Source organism: Mustela putorius, unplaced genomic scaffold, assembly GCF_011764305.1.
Source record: "Mustela putorius furo isolate JIRA1106 unplaced genomic scaffold, ASM1176430v1.1 tig00000738_pilon_pilon_pilon, whole genome shotgun sequence".
Classification (NCBI taxonomy): Eukaryota; Metazoa; Chordata; class Mammalia; order Carnivora; family Mustelidae; genus Mustela; species Mustela putorius.
This window is the reverse complement of record NW_025421463.1, coordinates 9,371,109-9,385,721: the sequence shown is the minus strand read 5'-3', so window position 1 is coordinate 9,385,721 and position 14,613 is coordinate 9,371,109.

Here is a 14,613-nt window from a genome sequence, read left to right as displayed (position 1 = left end):
AGCATTTAATAAATGATGGTTGACACATTTCTCCTCAGTGCACCTGTTTCCCTGAAACAAGTTACCCAGCAGTGGAGTTTTGATTAACATTTTATTAAAGAGGTTATATGATTACCTCCAGGCCAGAAGATACTTGGTCATTCTCTGAAAAACCTTTAGTGATGACCCGCCTTGTTCTAGGCCCTGTGCTCCATTCTAAAAAAGACAGAGATGCATAAGACATGAGCCTCCAAGAATAAGTCTCTGGTGAATATGTCCGTGTAGGTAATTATTACATTTGTGCCTTTTATTTTTTTATTTTTTTTTAAAGATTTTATTTGTTTATTTGACAGACAGAGATTACAAGTAGACAGAGAGGCAGGCAGAGAGAGAGAGAGGGAAGCAGGCTCCTCGCTGAGCAGAGAGCCTGATGCGGGACTCGATCCCAGGACCCTGGGATCATGACCTGAGCCGAAGGCAGCGGCCTAACCCACTGAGCCACCCAGGCGCCCACATTTGTGCCTTTTAAATTTAGTTTGTTTCCTCAGACTTAATTAGCATCATTTCTTCTATGTGCTTAGCCATTGGTCCAAATGATTGTTAAGACTGTGGATAACTATGAGGATAAAAGTATTTGGGGAGATTGAACTTTAGCACCTTCGTAGCTGTTCTATTCATTCAGCGGGTATTATTGGGGATTCCCTGGGTTCCAGGCTCTGTTTCAGGTGCCAGAGAAATAATATTGAACAAAGCATATTCCTGCCCTTGTGGAGCTCAGATCTAGCTGGGAGGTGTGGTGGTTTTAAGACATGCCTGAAAATTCTTTGGTCCTTTTCCCATCAAGAATTGGGGTCTACCTCCCTCCTCTTGAACCTGGTCTGACTTTAATGATTGGTTGGTCAATGAAGAGAAAGTGACACAATGTGACACCCCAGCTAGGTCATAATAGCCAATGCAGCTTCTCCCTGTTTTCCTGGAATGCTTTTGCTGGAGCCTCCATGCAAGAAGTCTGACTATCCTGAGGTTGCCATGCTGTGAGGAAGCCCAAACTAGCTCACATGGAGATGTTCTGAGTCTATGAGGAAAAGAGACACCAGACCAGGTCCCAGCTGCCCCAGCCACCACCTTACAGCAATCCCATGAAAGAACACAAGACTGAACAACCCAGGTGACGCTTTCCTAAGTCTCTGACCCACACAGACTATCACAGATAATAAAAGGATTGATGCTATTTTAAGACACTAAGTTTTGGAGTGGTTTGTGATGCTTCAATGGATAACCAGAATAGAGAGAAAACAATAAGAAAATAAACATATATATTAAGTAGTGATAAACACTAGTAAGAAAGGAAAACAAGACAAAAGAATAAGTTGATACAGGTGTCATCAGGGACGGCCTCGTTAGGTGGTGAAAGTTGCACAGAGACCTAAGAGAAGGAGCCTCATGACTATTTATAGATCACAGGGTTGATGTGTGGCAGGGCCCATATTTTAATCCAGGTGGTCTGTCTCTAGAACCCATGATCTAACCACAATTCTTTGACGGTATGGTGAGGATTTTCAATCTTATTGTAGGTTCAATGGAAAGCCACTGAAAGTCTGAACGTGATTGTGACATGTCCTGACTGACAGGTAGCCACGATTTCATGGGATACTCTGTGGAGAGTAGGCTAGAGGGAGGCAAGGATGGGACCCAAAATGCCTTCCAGGAGACTGCCATAGCCCAAGGAAGGGGTGGTGGTGGCAGGAGTTGCACAGGAAGCAAGGAGTATGCAGCCTGGGGACACAGATTGAAGCTGACAGGACCTGCTGATGGACAGAAGTGAAAGAACAATCAAAAACAACTCTCTATATGTTTAAGCATGAAAAACTGGGTAAGCAGCAATGCCATTTAATGAGAAGGGACAGATTCTAGAGTCAGTACCTCCAGAGCAGTATTTAAATCTTAGTCATTTCTGCATTGCCCCACCAGTCTCCATCATAGTGCCTAACACATGAAAGTCTCCAATCAATACTACTTGGACAACTGGTCTACCAAGTTCTGGGTTGACCTCACCTAATTGTGTTCTATACAAAGATTAAAAGACACAGTTTCCCTCTAAAATTATCAAACTACTTCAAAAATCTTTGTCACATGTAGCTTAGCATAGATAATTTTTATCACACCCTCTCCTGAAACTATCTTTTAAGAGCTAGGGAAGAAGGAGGGTCAATGAACGGCCTGGATACTTGAATAAGAGATGAGACCAGGACCTCTGGAAGTTCTTCGGACAAGCTCAAAAGCCTCCTGAACTCTTGTAGACTTCAAGGGGTGTGCAGAGCACTGAAAGTAAAATGACTGGCTTTGACTGAGTGGCTACCCTATTTGGAGTCCTATACCAATTACTTATCATACACCATATCATTTGATGCCAACAAGTTTGTGTGAGAGGAGCACTCTTGCTTGCTTACAAGTGACACAACTATGCTCACAGGGAAAAAATTATTTGCTGGAGATCTCACCACTCATAAGTGACAGAAGTAGTATTTAACCTAAGGTCTATTCAAAAGTCTATTCCACTGTGCCATCCTCTGAAACAGACTGCTAAGGTGCAAAGTACCACAGGGGATCACTAACACAGTGTCCTCCACCTGGCTCTGCCCTGCATGTACTGGGGATCCTGAGGCCAAGAACTTTCTTTTCATGTTCCTCAGTTCCTACCATCTTTAAAAGGAAGATTAGTAATAGGACCCAATGTCATCATGTTTTCTGAGGTTATAAAAACTAATGTGTTGGCAGCTGTTCTTGTTATAACACCAACCATTATGGCAGACCCCTCTGAGGAATGGGAAAGCAGAGTGCCAGGGACAGAATTGTGTCCCTCCTCCAAATTCATATGTTGAAGCTTAACCCCCAAAGTGACTATATTTGGCTATGGGTCTTTAGGAGGCAATTAAGGTTAAATAAGGTCATAAAGGTGGGGACCTCATCCAATAAGATAAGTGCCCTTATAAGAAGAAACAACAGAGAGCCCCTGACCCCCCCCCTCTCTCCACCTGCACTCTGCCACATGCTTGGAGGAAAAGCCATGTGATGCCATGTGATGCCAAAGCAGTGTCTGAAAGCCAGGAAGATAGTCCTGATCATGGACTCCCCAGCCTCCAAGAACTATGAAAAAATGAATTTTTGTTGGCTGTGCCTCCTACTCTCTGGTCTTTAGTTATGACAGTCCTAGGAAACTAGAACACAGTTGCATGCCATGCTTTCTCTCTCACTGCTCAGACTTTCCTGACAGGGTTTCCTACCTCCTGTTCTCCCAGGACTCCCTCCTCTGAACACACATGTGTTCACTCTAGTCCCAATAAAAGCAAAGCAAACATCTCTGGAATTCAAAACAGCCTGCGGACTGCAGCCTCTTATTTTAATGATTCTAATTTATCTCCAGCATTATCAACAATAAATCAAACTAAGTGGAATTAAAACAACTTTCCCTGCGGCTGTGTCATGTTCTTTTGGAAAAGACGACCCCTTTCGAAAGGCTGTAATGATCCCCAAACACCTCAGCCTTCCATCAAGGAGTAGGTTCCTTGGGATGGTGCCCAGTGACTTTCCTCCCTGAAAGAAGATGCTTTCTGTTTGTGCCCAGCATCCACTGCACATACACCATTCTCAGCACACATGCACTTCACCTTGTTTAAGCCTATGGAGTTGGAATGAGTAGGACCCCATTTTACTGGTGAGGCAACAGAGACACAGAGGCATTCCTTAATGTGAATTAATAGCTGCAGAATAAATAGAAAAATGTCTTGTCACTTAATCAATAATCACAATTATTATTATTTATCTATTAGGGTGTTTTTCTGGGTCCTTACTGATACTTACGAGCTGAACTTGAGGTGGACTAAGAATGGCATTGACTGTACTGCCTCCTGCTCAGCCAGTTGAATAATTGTAAATGATGGTCGATAGAGTTAAATGTTCTTGAATCCACAAAACTTAAAGGCACATCATACAGCCTGAAGGCCTCATTTGGAAAATGAGGAAGATACAGTTAAAGAGGCTACAGAGTCATTGGAAGTCACACTAGCACCTGTCTGTCAGCAAAATCAGGGTGAGAAGCCCAGTCTCTCAAAGCCCCGATTCTCCTTCACCACGTCTGTCCCTTCCTGACTTCTTTCCCGGGACAGCAGTGGCCCGTGTGTTGCACTCCGCAGTTTCAATGGTGCTTTCATAGAACTTACTGCTCTTTGGTCCCTGTTGAGGGTTGAAATGTGGCCCCACCCCAAAATATATATTTGACGGTCCTCACCTCTCCAGTACCTATGAATGTGACCTTATTTGAAAATAGGCTCTTTGTAGATGCCATCAAGTTAAGACGAATTCCTACTGGATTAGGGTGGGTCTTAATTCAATACAACTATTTTCCTTGTAAGAAGAGGAGACGACACAGAGATATGGGAGGAGAAAACAGCCATGGGACCACAGAGGCAGACACTGCAGAGATGCATCTTCAAACCAGGGGATGCCGAGGACTGACAGCAACATTAGAAGCCAAGAGAAAGGCATGGAACAGATTATTTCCTAGAAACTTTAGAGACAGCATGGCCCTGCTGCCCGCCTTGATTGATGACTTTGAGCTTCTGGAATAGCAAGGGAATAATTTTCTGTTGTTGGAAGCCACCTAGTTCAGGACTTTGTTATAGCATCGTTAGCAAATGAATACCACCACCAAAGCAGTTGTGGGGGGTAAGGCCCTCCATGCCTTGTAGGCAGAGCTGGAGCTCATAGGTATGAATGGTGAAGCTATAGCCAACTCTCCTCCCTCATTTCTCCCCACCATGCTCTCCAGGCACCCTGGGCCACTTTCCTTAAACACACCCAAGCCTTGGTACTTGTTCTGCTTTCTGGGAACACTGCTCCCAGAACTTCAAACTCCTGCCTCTTTCCTCCCTCAGGTCTCCATCCACACGCTCCAGGTAGACCTCCCAGGCACCACACAGCCTGAATCCCACTCCGTGCATTCGATCCTCCTCCTTCTGCATCATACCTGTAGGCACCTGGAATGACCTTACTTTTATATCACACCTGTCAGCTCCCAGAATGACCTTACTTATTATGCCATACCTGTCAGCACCTGGAATGACCTTGCTTATTGCTTGTTCACATGACCAGTGTCCCTCTCCCCAAAGGAAAGTTTCCTTCTTGAAGAGGTGGAATGCCATCAGCCCCATCCATTGCTGTCTCCTCCGCTGGGAGCACATCATCAATCTTCAGTAAGTATCTGCCAACGGTTTGGAAAGAGCACAGCTTTGAGATAAGACCCGCATTCATAATTCAGCTCTGCCTTCGTCAATTTGGTGACCTCACTCGTGTGTGAAACTTCCTCCATGCTCAGTTTCTTCATCTGTCCAGTGGGGCCAAGAATAACCAGTATCTGATGAGCTCTTCAATATGCCAGGTGTTGTTCTCACCACTTTAAAGACACTAACTCATTTAAACTAACTCATTAAACCCTATGCTGAAGGAATGGTTATTATGCCCATTTTATAGCAGGTGAAACAGAAAGAGACGTAACTTGCCCAGCAGTCCCATGGTGGGCTGGGATTTTGCTTGTTGTTTGGCCAAAGTACCCACCCTTGAGCATCATGCTTTGTTCTTCCAAGGATGCCCCCAAAGGTGTTTCTTTAGTTAGGTGGGAGGGAGTGGGGGACTGGAAACCAAACATGTCCAGCACTGAGAGTGGTCTCTAGCATATAATTGATGCTTAATGAGTAGAAGTTTGGTTGGTTTTGTTGCAACCCGTCCTCTAACACCAAAATCCAATGGTTTCTTACCTCCTTCATCAGCTCTGCAATGATCTGCCCTTTATAGCACCCTACTTTCCAGCCATAGAACTGAGCAGGTAATTTCTCAGGTGCCTAAGTTGGCTCCCAATGCTGGGTTCCACAGAGTTCCGTTCCACTCAACAAACTCCCTCTGAGCACCAACCACTCCTCTGGAACCATGGCAACCAGGACCCAGTACACAGAGCTTCAACCCCCATCTGATCTGCCCAACTTCTCTTTTCCAACTCGGGTCAGCAGAGGAGGAGGGGGAAACCCAATCCTGAAAACACCAGCCACAGCACACTCTCCCTGGGAACAGCTCACTTTAGGGTCAGAGGCACAAGCTCTGGTCCAGGAACCAGAAGATGTAGACTCAAATCCCCAGGAGAAAGAATAAGATCACAGGATGCTGACTTTAGGGTCAGACAGATATGGGTTACAATACAAATCTGCTTACTGGCCATATTGTTTCTGTAAGTCCCTTGACCTCCATGAGCCTGTTTTTCCATTGTAAAATGAGGGCCATCATAATGCCTACTTTGTAGGGCTTCTGAAGGATTATGTGTAACATGCATATCTAAGTACTCCATAAATGGCAGCTGTTATGACTACTCTTATTACTAGTGATGGAATCTCGAGTAAGTCACTTAATCTCCTTGAGCACTGCTTTCTCATCTATAAAACAGGGATAATAATTCTTAATTTTAAAGAGAAGTTTGGAGGAATCTAAATGAAATTCATATGTTGAAAGCCACAGATACCAGAGAGTGGGTGGTTGCACAACGTTGTGAATGAACTTAATGCCACCTAATTATACACTTGAAAATGGTTAAAATAGTAAATTTTATGTTGTTTCTACTTTGCCACAATAAAAAGATTAAAAATTAATCAATAGCAACCAATACATCCATACCAGTTGGGATTCCTGGTTATAAACGACAGAGCCCTGCGAGTTGAGCAGAAGAGGAATTTACTAAATAATGTCAGGACGCCCATTTCCAGGGGTGGCCAGAAGGTCACTCTCAGAGGCTGCATAGCCAAGAGCAAGCCCACATCATGGTACAGATCAGCACTGGCAAAGACTCCACAATGTCATACAGGTGGGAGCCCCAGAGGTCAGCGTTGCTAGAACCCCACCAGGCTGGACGCACCATGTGCACCTGAGTGCATTCTACATGGGCCTCTGTTTCTCCATTCCACTCCCTTGAAAATCCAGGCTTTGCACAGACCCTCCTGACTATCCACATCAAGGTCCTATACTAGGACCCTTGGGATCGCTGGCTGGGATAGCAGGTACTTCCCGGTCCAAACTTAGGAAGGCATGGGTGTCCATGATGGAAGTTCTCCAAGTTTAGGGGAAGGGTGTAAAGAGACCATGCCACCAAAAATTCCCTTCAAGTCCATTTCAAGGCTCTAAAAGCCAAACAGACTCGGGTTTCAATATCAGTTGTGGCACGGCAAGCCATGTTAACCATGGTAAATAACCTCTCTGATTCTGTTTTCTCATCTGTTATTAAAGAGTATTATTATCTCCTTTCAGAGTTTGTTTTTTAAGACTTATTTATTTGTTTAAGAGAGAGAAATAAAGAGAGCAGGGGAGGAGCAGAGGGAGAGAGAGAGAGAATCCCATGCAGGCTCCACGCCAGCACAGAGCACGATGTGGGGCTCGATCTCACAACCCTGAGCCGAAATCAGGAGTCAGATGCTTAACAGACTGAGCCACCCGGATGCCCTCACGGTATTTTTTTTAATATTGAAAATAACACAATCTGGTCCTTCCTTCATAAACCCAGCAAATCCAGTAAAACAACTAGACAAGAAAGGTTTTTGACAATGTATTACCCCAAATGGCCAAAATACCAGAGATCCCTGACATGGGCGATTGCTCCTCATGAACATTCCAGATATCCTCCTCACAAAGACAGTGGCAATCCTGTGGCCACCTTCAGGCTTCCAGGTGAAACACAGCAGACATGGCAGCCCTGGAAGAGAAGCCACCTTGGGGGATGGACGAGATAGTCCTGTTCAGGTGAGGCTGAGCAGGTGGGAGGTACTTCCGTCAGCTGACACACACCCTACACCACCCAGAAGTAGAGAAAATGCTAGATTAAGCCTCAGCAAAAGGACTAATTACTGTCATAACCTTAATTAAGTGCCAGACCTCACACAGTCCCAAGTCTAGTCTTGGGGTGCCTCATATGGAGTCCTAGAGTCAAAGGTATTTCCAATCTGCTTCTGCATCTCTCAAAGAGCATTATAGGAGTCTCAAATCCTAAAACACAACCACCCTCTTTAAGTTCCTCCCCAGGCCCCATGGTCTCCAAACCTCCATGCTCAGCAGTGGCCTCAAAGCCTCTTCTTCCATCCTGTGCTCTGCCATCAGGACTCCCCAAATCACCGGCAGGGTTCTCCTTCCCTCACTATTCCCTGTTCCTCTCCCAAGTCTCTCTCAAAGCTTTCCAAATCAGATCTCTCAGCCCAGCTCCCCTGTTTTCTCCAGGTGAGCAACTAGATCAGTCTGCACTGTGTGTGTGTGTGTGTGTGTGTGTGTGTGTGTGTCTGGGGCAGAGTTGCAAAATAACCCACCAGACAATGCTAGATGTTTCCTTAGCACAGAGGGAAAGAGGACATGTCTGTGCATCCATTAACAGTTTTGTCTCTGTTTTATACATTTTCATGATACTGAGTAAACCTGAAAGTGAAGTTTGTCAATGACAAGGGTCTGGCAACCACCTCAAGTTGGGGTTTGCATGTCAGAATCCTCTATGGTAGATCGAGAAAATGGCCACAATGCTTTCCAGCCTCTCCCACGAAGAAGAGGCGTCTGTTTCCCACCTCTTGCTCTGGAATGGCCCCCGTGTCTGAGTTTGTCCAACAGAATATGGCGGGTGTGGTGTTGTGTGAGTCCTGAACCCAAGTCTCGGTCGGGGATGCAGCCTTTGCTTTTGTGGCTTTGGCAACCTTGAGATGTGTATGAGCAAGTCCAAGAGAACCTGCTGGGGGAGAGAAGACAGTGGTCCCGTCACCCCCACTGCCCAGCCGACCGCTGCCCAACCCCTAGGAACAGAGCCACCCAGCTGCCCAATAGCTACCCACAGCACGTGAGACCAGTCATGACCAGAAGAAATTAAATATTCACTGGAGCATGGCCTCACATGCCAGTCCACAGAACCACAAACCAATATATGACTGCTGTTTCAAGTCACGAAGTTTTGGGGTAACCTGTTACATAGCAAAAACTGAATGACAATATATGGTACCTCAAAACATCAGGGTTCGAGGATCTATAGGAGGCATCTGAACCAGGGCCTGCCTGACATGAAAAAGGCCCCCTGCCATCCGTGGGTGTGGGATACGCACAGGTCTCCCAGGGGACCCATCCTTGCGCCTGCCTGTATGAGCCTCTGGAAGTGGCAGGAATGTTTTATTTGCTGCTTCTACCACCCTGTACAAGCCAGTACAACCCTGGGTCAGTTTTGTTTCCATTCCTCCCTCTTGCCATTTCCCATTATCACACAAACATATCAAAAAGGAAAAATGGTTCATTTCTGCAAGTCAGCAAAGCGCTAGAGTTGGCCATTGGTAAGTTCATCTTACAGCAAAGACAGCTGCTGAGAGTGCTGGGTTCCATAAACTGCGGTGCTTCGAGATGCCTTTCTGATAAAAGAAGCAGCCTAGGACCCCTGGCAGCATGCAGCCCCATCCTCACCAACAATTATTAGGCCTTGAGAGTCAAGGAGGTCTTATGGCATTATGTGATGAGAGCTGTAGTGAACGTCCTAGCTTCAGGGACTGCCTCTTCCTCCCTCCACAGGCTGATACCTGAAATTCTACCATCCAGTCTCATTTTGTGTAATGAAAAATGCTCTGACATTAAAAAGTATACAGTCTTGGTTCTTTCCACAGATTGGCGACCATGGCCATTGCTGCTATAAACATTGGGTACAGATGGCCCTTCTTTTCACTACAACTGTATCTTTGGGGTAAATACCCAGGAGTGCAATTGCAGGGTCATTGGGAAGCTCTATTTTTAATTTCTTGAGGAATCTCCATATTGTTCTCCAAAGTGGCTGTACCAACTTGCATTCCCAGTGTAAGAGAGTTCCCCTTTCTCCACATCCTCTCCAACACATGTTGTTTCCTGTCTTGTTGACTTTGGCCATTCTAACTGGTGTAAGGTGGTATCTCAATTTGGTTTTGATTTGAATCTCCCTGATGGCTAGTGATGATGAACATTTTTTAATGTGTCTGATAGCCATTTGTATGTCTCCATTGGAGAAGTGGCTGTTCATATTTTCTGCCCATTTTTTTTTATATGATTGTCTGCTTTGTGTGTGTTGAGTTTGAGGAGTTCTTTATAGATCCTGGATATCAACCTTTTGTCTGTACTGTCATTTGCAAATATCTTCTCCCATTCCATGGGTTGCCTCTTTGTTTTGTTGACTGTTTCCTTTGCTGTGCAGAAGCTTTTGATCTTGATGAAGTCCCAAAAGTTCATTTTCGCTTTTGTTTCCTTTGCCTTTGGAGACATATCTTCAAAGAAGTTGCTGTGGCTGACATCGAAGAGGTTACTGCCTATGTTCTCCTCTAGGGTTCTGATGGATTCCTGTCTCATGTTGAGGTTTTTCTTATCCATTTCGAGTTTATCTTTGTGTACGGTGTAAGAGAACCAAGATGCCCTTCAATGGACGAATGGATAAGGAAGATGTGGTCCATATACACTATGGAGTATTATGCCTCCATCAGAAAGGATGAATACCCAACTTTTGCAGCAACATGGACTGGACTGGAAGAGATTATGCTGAGTGAAATAAGTCAAGCAGAGAGAGTCAATTATCATATGGTTTCACTTATTTGTGGAGTATAAGAAATAACATGGAGGACAAGGGGAGTTAGAGAGGAGAAGGGAGTTGAGAAAAATTGGAAGGGGGGGTGAACCATGAGAGACTATGGACTCTGAAAAACATTCTGAGGGGTTTGAAGCGGTGGGGGGTGGGAGGTTGGAGGAATGAGGTGGTGGGTATTATAGAGGGCATGGATTGCATGGAGCACTGGGTGTGGTGCAAAAACAATGAATACTGTTATACTGAAAAGAAACAAAAAATTTTTTTTAAAAACTATACAGTCTGGGGTGCCTGGGTGGCTCAGTGGTTAAGCCTCTGCCTTTAGCTCAGGTCATCATCTCAGGGTCCTGGGATAAAGCCCCAAATCAGGCTCTCTGCTCAGCAGGGAGCCTACTTCTCTCTCTCTCTCTCTCTCTCTCTCTGCATGCCTCTCTGCCTACTTGTGATCTCTATCTCTTCATCAAATAAATAAATAAAATCTCAAAAAAAAAGGATACAGTCTGTACAACAAAACCACTATAAAGAAAGTTGAAAGGTAACAGACTGGTACATGTTTGAAAAGTATATGACCTACAAAAGATTGAGGTCTAGAATATATAGAAAGTTTCTACAAGTCACTAACAAAAGGACAAACAATTCAGAACAATGATGGATAAAGGCCATAAACAACAAATCATGGACGTGTTCACTTGAATGGCCAATAAACACATGACAACAAGCTCAGCCTCGTCAGGAGCCAGGAATGGTAAACAGCAAGCAATTATAAGATATCAACTCACTCCCTACCAGACAGGCAAAAATCATTACAGAGAGGAGCACAAATTGGCACAGCCACTTTGGTGAAAAATTCAGGAACACTTAGTGAATTTGAAGAAGCACATACCCTAAGACCCAGCCATTCCACATGCCAGATCTAAAAAAAAAAAAAAAAAAGCCTCTCACACATGTGCACAGACAACATGCCCAAGGGGGTCCATAGTGGTACTGCTTATAGTAGCAAAAAATTGGAAACCACCTAAATATCCATTTAGAGAGGAAATAATAAATAAATCATGGTATATTCATACAATGGAATTCTATACCAGTCTTAAAATGAATGGATTAAATTTGCATGTATCATCATGAATAAAGTATAATGTTGATATAAAAAGCAGATTGTAGAAGGTTATTTAGTTTATGTAAAATGTTAAAACCCCAGAACAATCCAAGATATATTATAAAAGAATAAAATCATGGACTATCTACCAACATCCAAAGAGAGTCACCTCTGGGGAGGAAGGAAGGGGTCTTCCAGCAGTATCAAGAGCATTTTCTTTCTTTAGAAAAGAATCAGAAGAAAAGGCAAAACACCAACCCTCGTTAAACCAGATGATGGATGCACAGCTGTTTGTAATTTTATTCTCAATACTTCTCACTCATTCATGCACTTGTTCATTCATCCCACAAGTATTTATTGAGCACCTGCTGGGTGTTAGGCACTGCCCTAGGCACTAGGACACGACTGTGATCAAGGCATGAGGATTGACTTCTGGAGCTGACATTAGTGAGGATGGGCTGACATTAAATGAGTGAGTCCGACTTATTAAATTGTCAGGGAGTGATAAGAAAAATAAAGCAAGGAAGGTTGATACGGAATAAAGGCATCAAGAAAAGGCAGAAGAAGGCTAAAAGTGGAAAGCCACAAAAAATATGGAGGAACAGTGGAGATGTGAGGAGGAGAGAGTGAACCTCAAGATGGCCAGGGGAGAAACCCCGGAGAGAAGAATGACAGCTGTGAAGGTTCAAGGCTGGTACAGTGCCTCAAAGGCGGCCTGGAGCAGAGGGAGAAGCAAGAGACCCATCCAAAAGGTAACAGGGCAAGATGGGGCCATCACAAATTGTTTAAATAGTTCATACTTTTGACAGGGAAAGGAAGAAAGGGATAGAAAGAGAGAGGGCTTTCCAAATTGTGTCTGGTTGAGTGCAAACAAAACTACAATTAGACAATATGCATTTAAAAATTCGATGAAGTCCCCAAAACTTTGAATTCTCTGCTAAGCACAGTGACATTTCAAGAAGGGGATAGAGCCACATGCTGGAGTCACCCGGGAAGCTTGAAAACTTCTGAATGTCCAGGATGCACCCCAAGAGCTTAAATCAGACCCTCTGGAGTTGGAGTCAAGCAAAGATAGACGCTAAAGACCTTTTTGGGGATCCCAGCATGCAATGAAGTTGAGGAACCAAGTGAAAAGAATATGCCAGGTATCTCTAGCCTCGTTGACTAGGGAGACCTTCTCATTTTCATTTTATTTTTCACAGACTTTTCCAATCACAGGATTAGGTTTCCCAGCACAATATAGGTTCATGAAATGTGACTCCACTGTTTTTTGTTTAAAAAAAAAAAAAAAAAGAAAGAAAGAAAGAAAGGTTTTTAATTTTTTGTATTTATTTTATTTTATTTTATTTTATTTTTTCAGTGTTCCATGATTCATTGTTTATGCATCACACCCAGTGCTCCGTGCAATACATGCCCTCCTTAATACCGACCACCAGGCTCACCCATCCCCCACACCCCCTCCAAAACCCTCAGTTTGTTTCTCAGAGTCCACAGTCTCTCATGGCTTGTCTCCCTCTCTGATTTCCCCCAACTCACTTTTCCTTTCCTTCTCCTAATGTCTTCCATGTTATTTCTTAGGCTCCACAAGTAAGTGAAACCATATGATAATTGGCTTTTTCTGATTGACTTATTTCACTCAGCATAATCTCCACGAGACAGGAAACAAGTGTTGGAGAGGATGTGGAGAAAGGGGACCCTCTTACACTGTTGGTGGGAATGCAAGTTGGTGCAAGTTGGTGCAGCCACTTTGGAAAACAGTGTGCAGATTCCTCAAGAAATTAAAAATAGAGGGGTTTCTGGGTGCCTCAGTGGGTTAGAGCCTCTGCTCAACTATTATGTTGAGCCCTGCATCCGGCTTTCTGCTCAGCAGGGAGCCTTTTCCCCATCTCTCTGCCTGCCTCTCTGCCTGCTTGTGATCTCTGACTCTGTGAAATAAATAAATAAATCTATCTTTTAAAAAAATGGACAGGACTGGAGGGAAAACTGGTTTTTAAAAAGCAGCATATTTCTGGTCATTAAACAAAATCCAGGTGAAGCACTTAAAACAGTGCCCGGCGTATCATAAGGCCTCAGTGAATACATATTACTATTATGTTGTTACTGCTGCTGCTGTTGTGGTTGTTCATACATTAGCAGAAGTTATCTGCTCCATTCCTGAAAATAGATCGTCATTAGGGCATTAAAACATTTATTAAGAATATCAGTAGAGTCCTGGAATATGCCAGGAACTTTATGCGTTTTCAGGCCAAAGACCTTGGTTTGAAGATGAGGGAACACAGGCTCAGAACGGTGAAGCAACCAGCCCAAGGTCACACAGCTCATTAGTGGCAGAACCCAGGCTATGTGTGTGGCTGTCACCTACCTCTGACTTTATAATATCTTTTTGTTCTTCCCTGATATGTAAAGGTCATTTTGAATTTTAGGCTTGTGTCAAGAAACACAGAAATAAGAGAACCAGATGCTTCCCTGGGTTCCTCTGGAAGAACTAATCTTTCCCCTTCTCTGGGCTTCCACAGCCTTTGTACACCCCTCCACAGCAGCTCTTCCCACGCCACTTGACAGCTGGGTTAGGATTCAGCTGACAGTCAGGGACTGAGGCAGCCTCTTGTGTATACATCTGAGGACCAAGGCACTAAATCCTGCTGTGTGTAGGGGCTACAACGTATGGGCTGTGGATTTGCTGGGAATGTTACCCACCCTTGTGAGAGGGACAAGGGAGTAGGGGGCAGAAAGCCAGTGCGTCCCAGTGGTTAAGAAGGGGTCTGGAGACAGAGTCCCCAGGTTTGAATCCAGGGTTGAGGTCGTTGGTTGCTGTGTGACCCTGGAGGATTTTCTGGACCTCTCTGTGCCTCCATCCTCTTACCTGTAAATCAAAGGCAGTAACAGTATC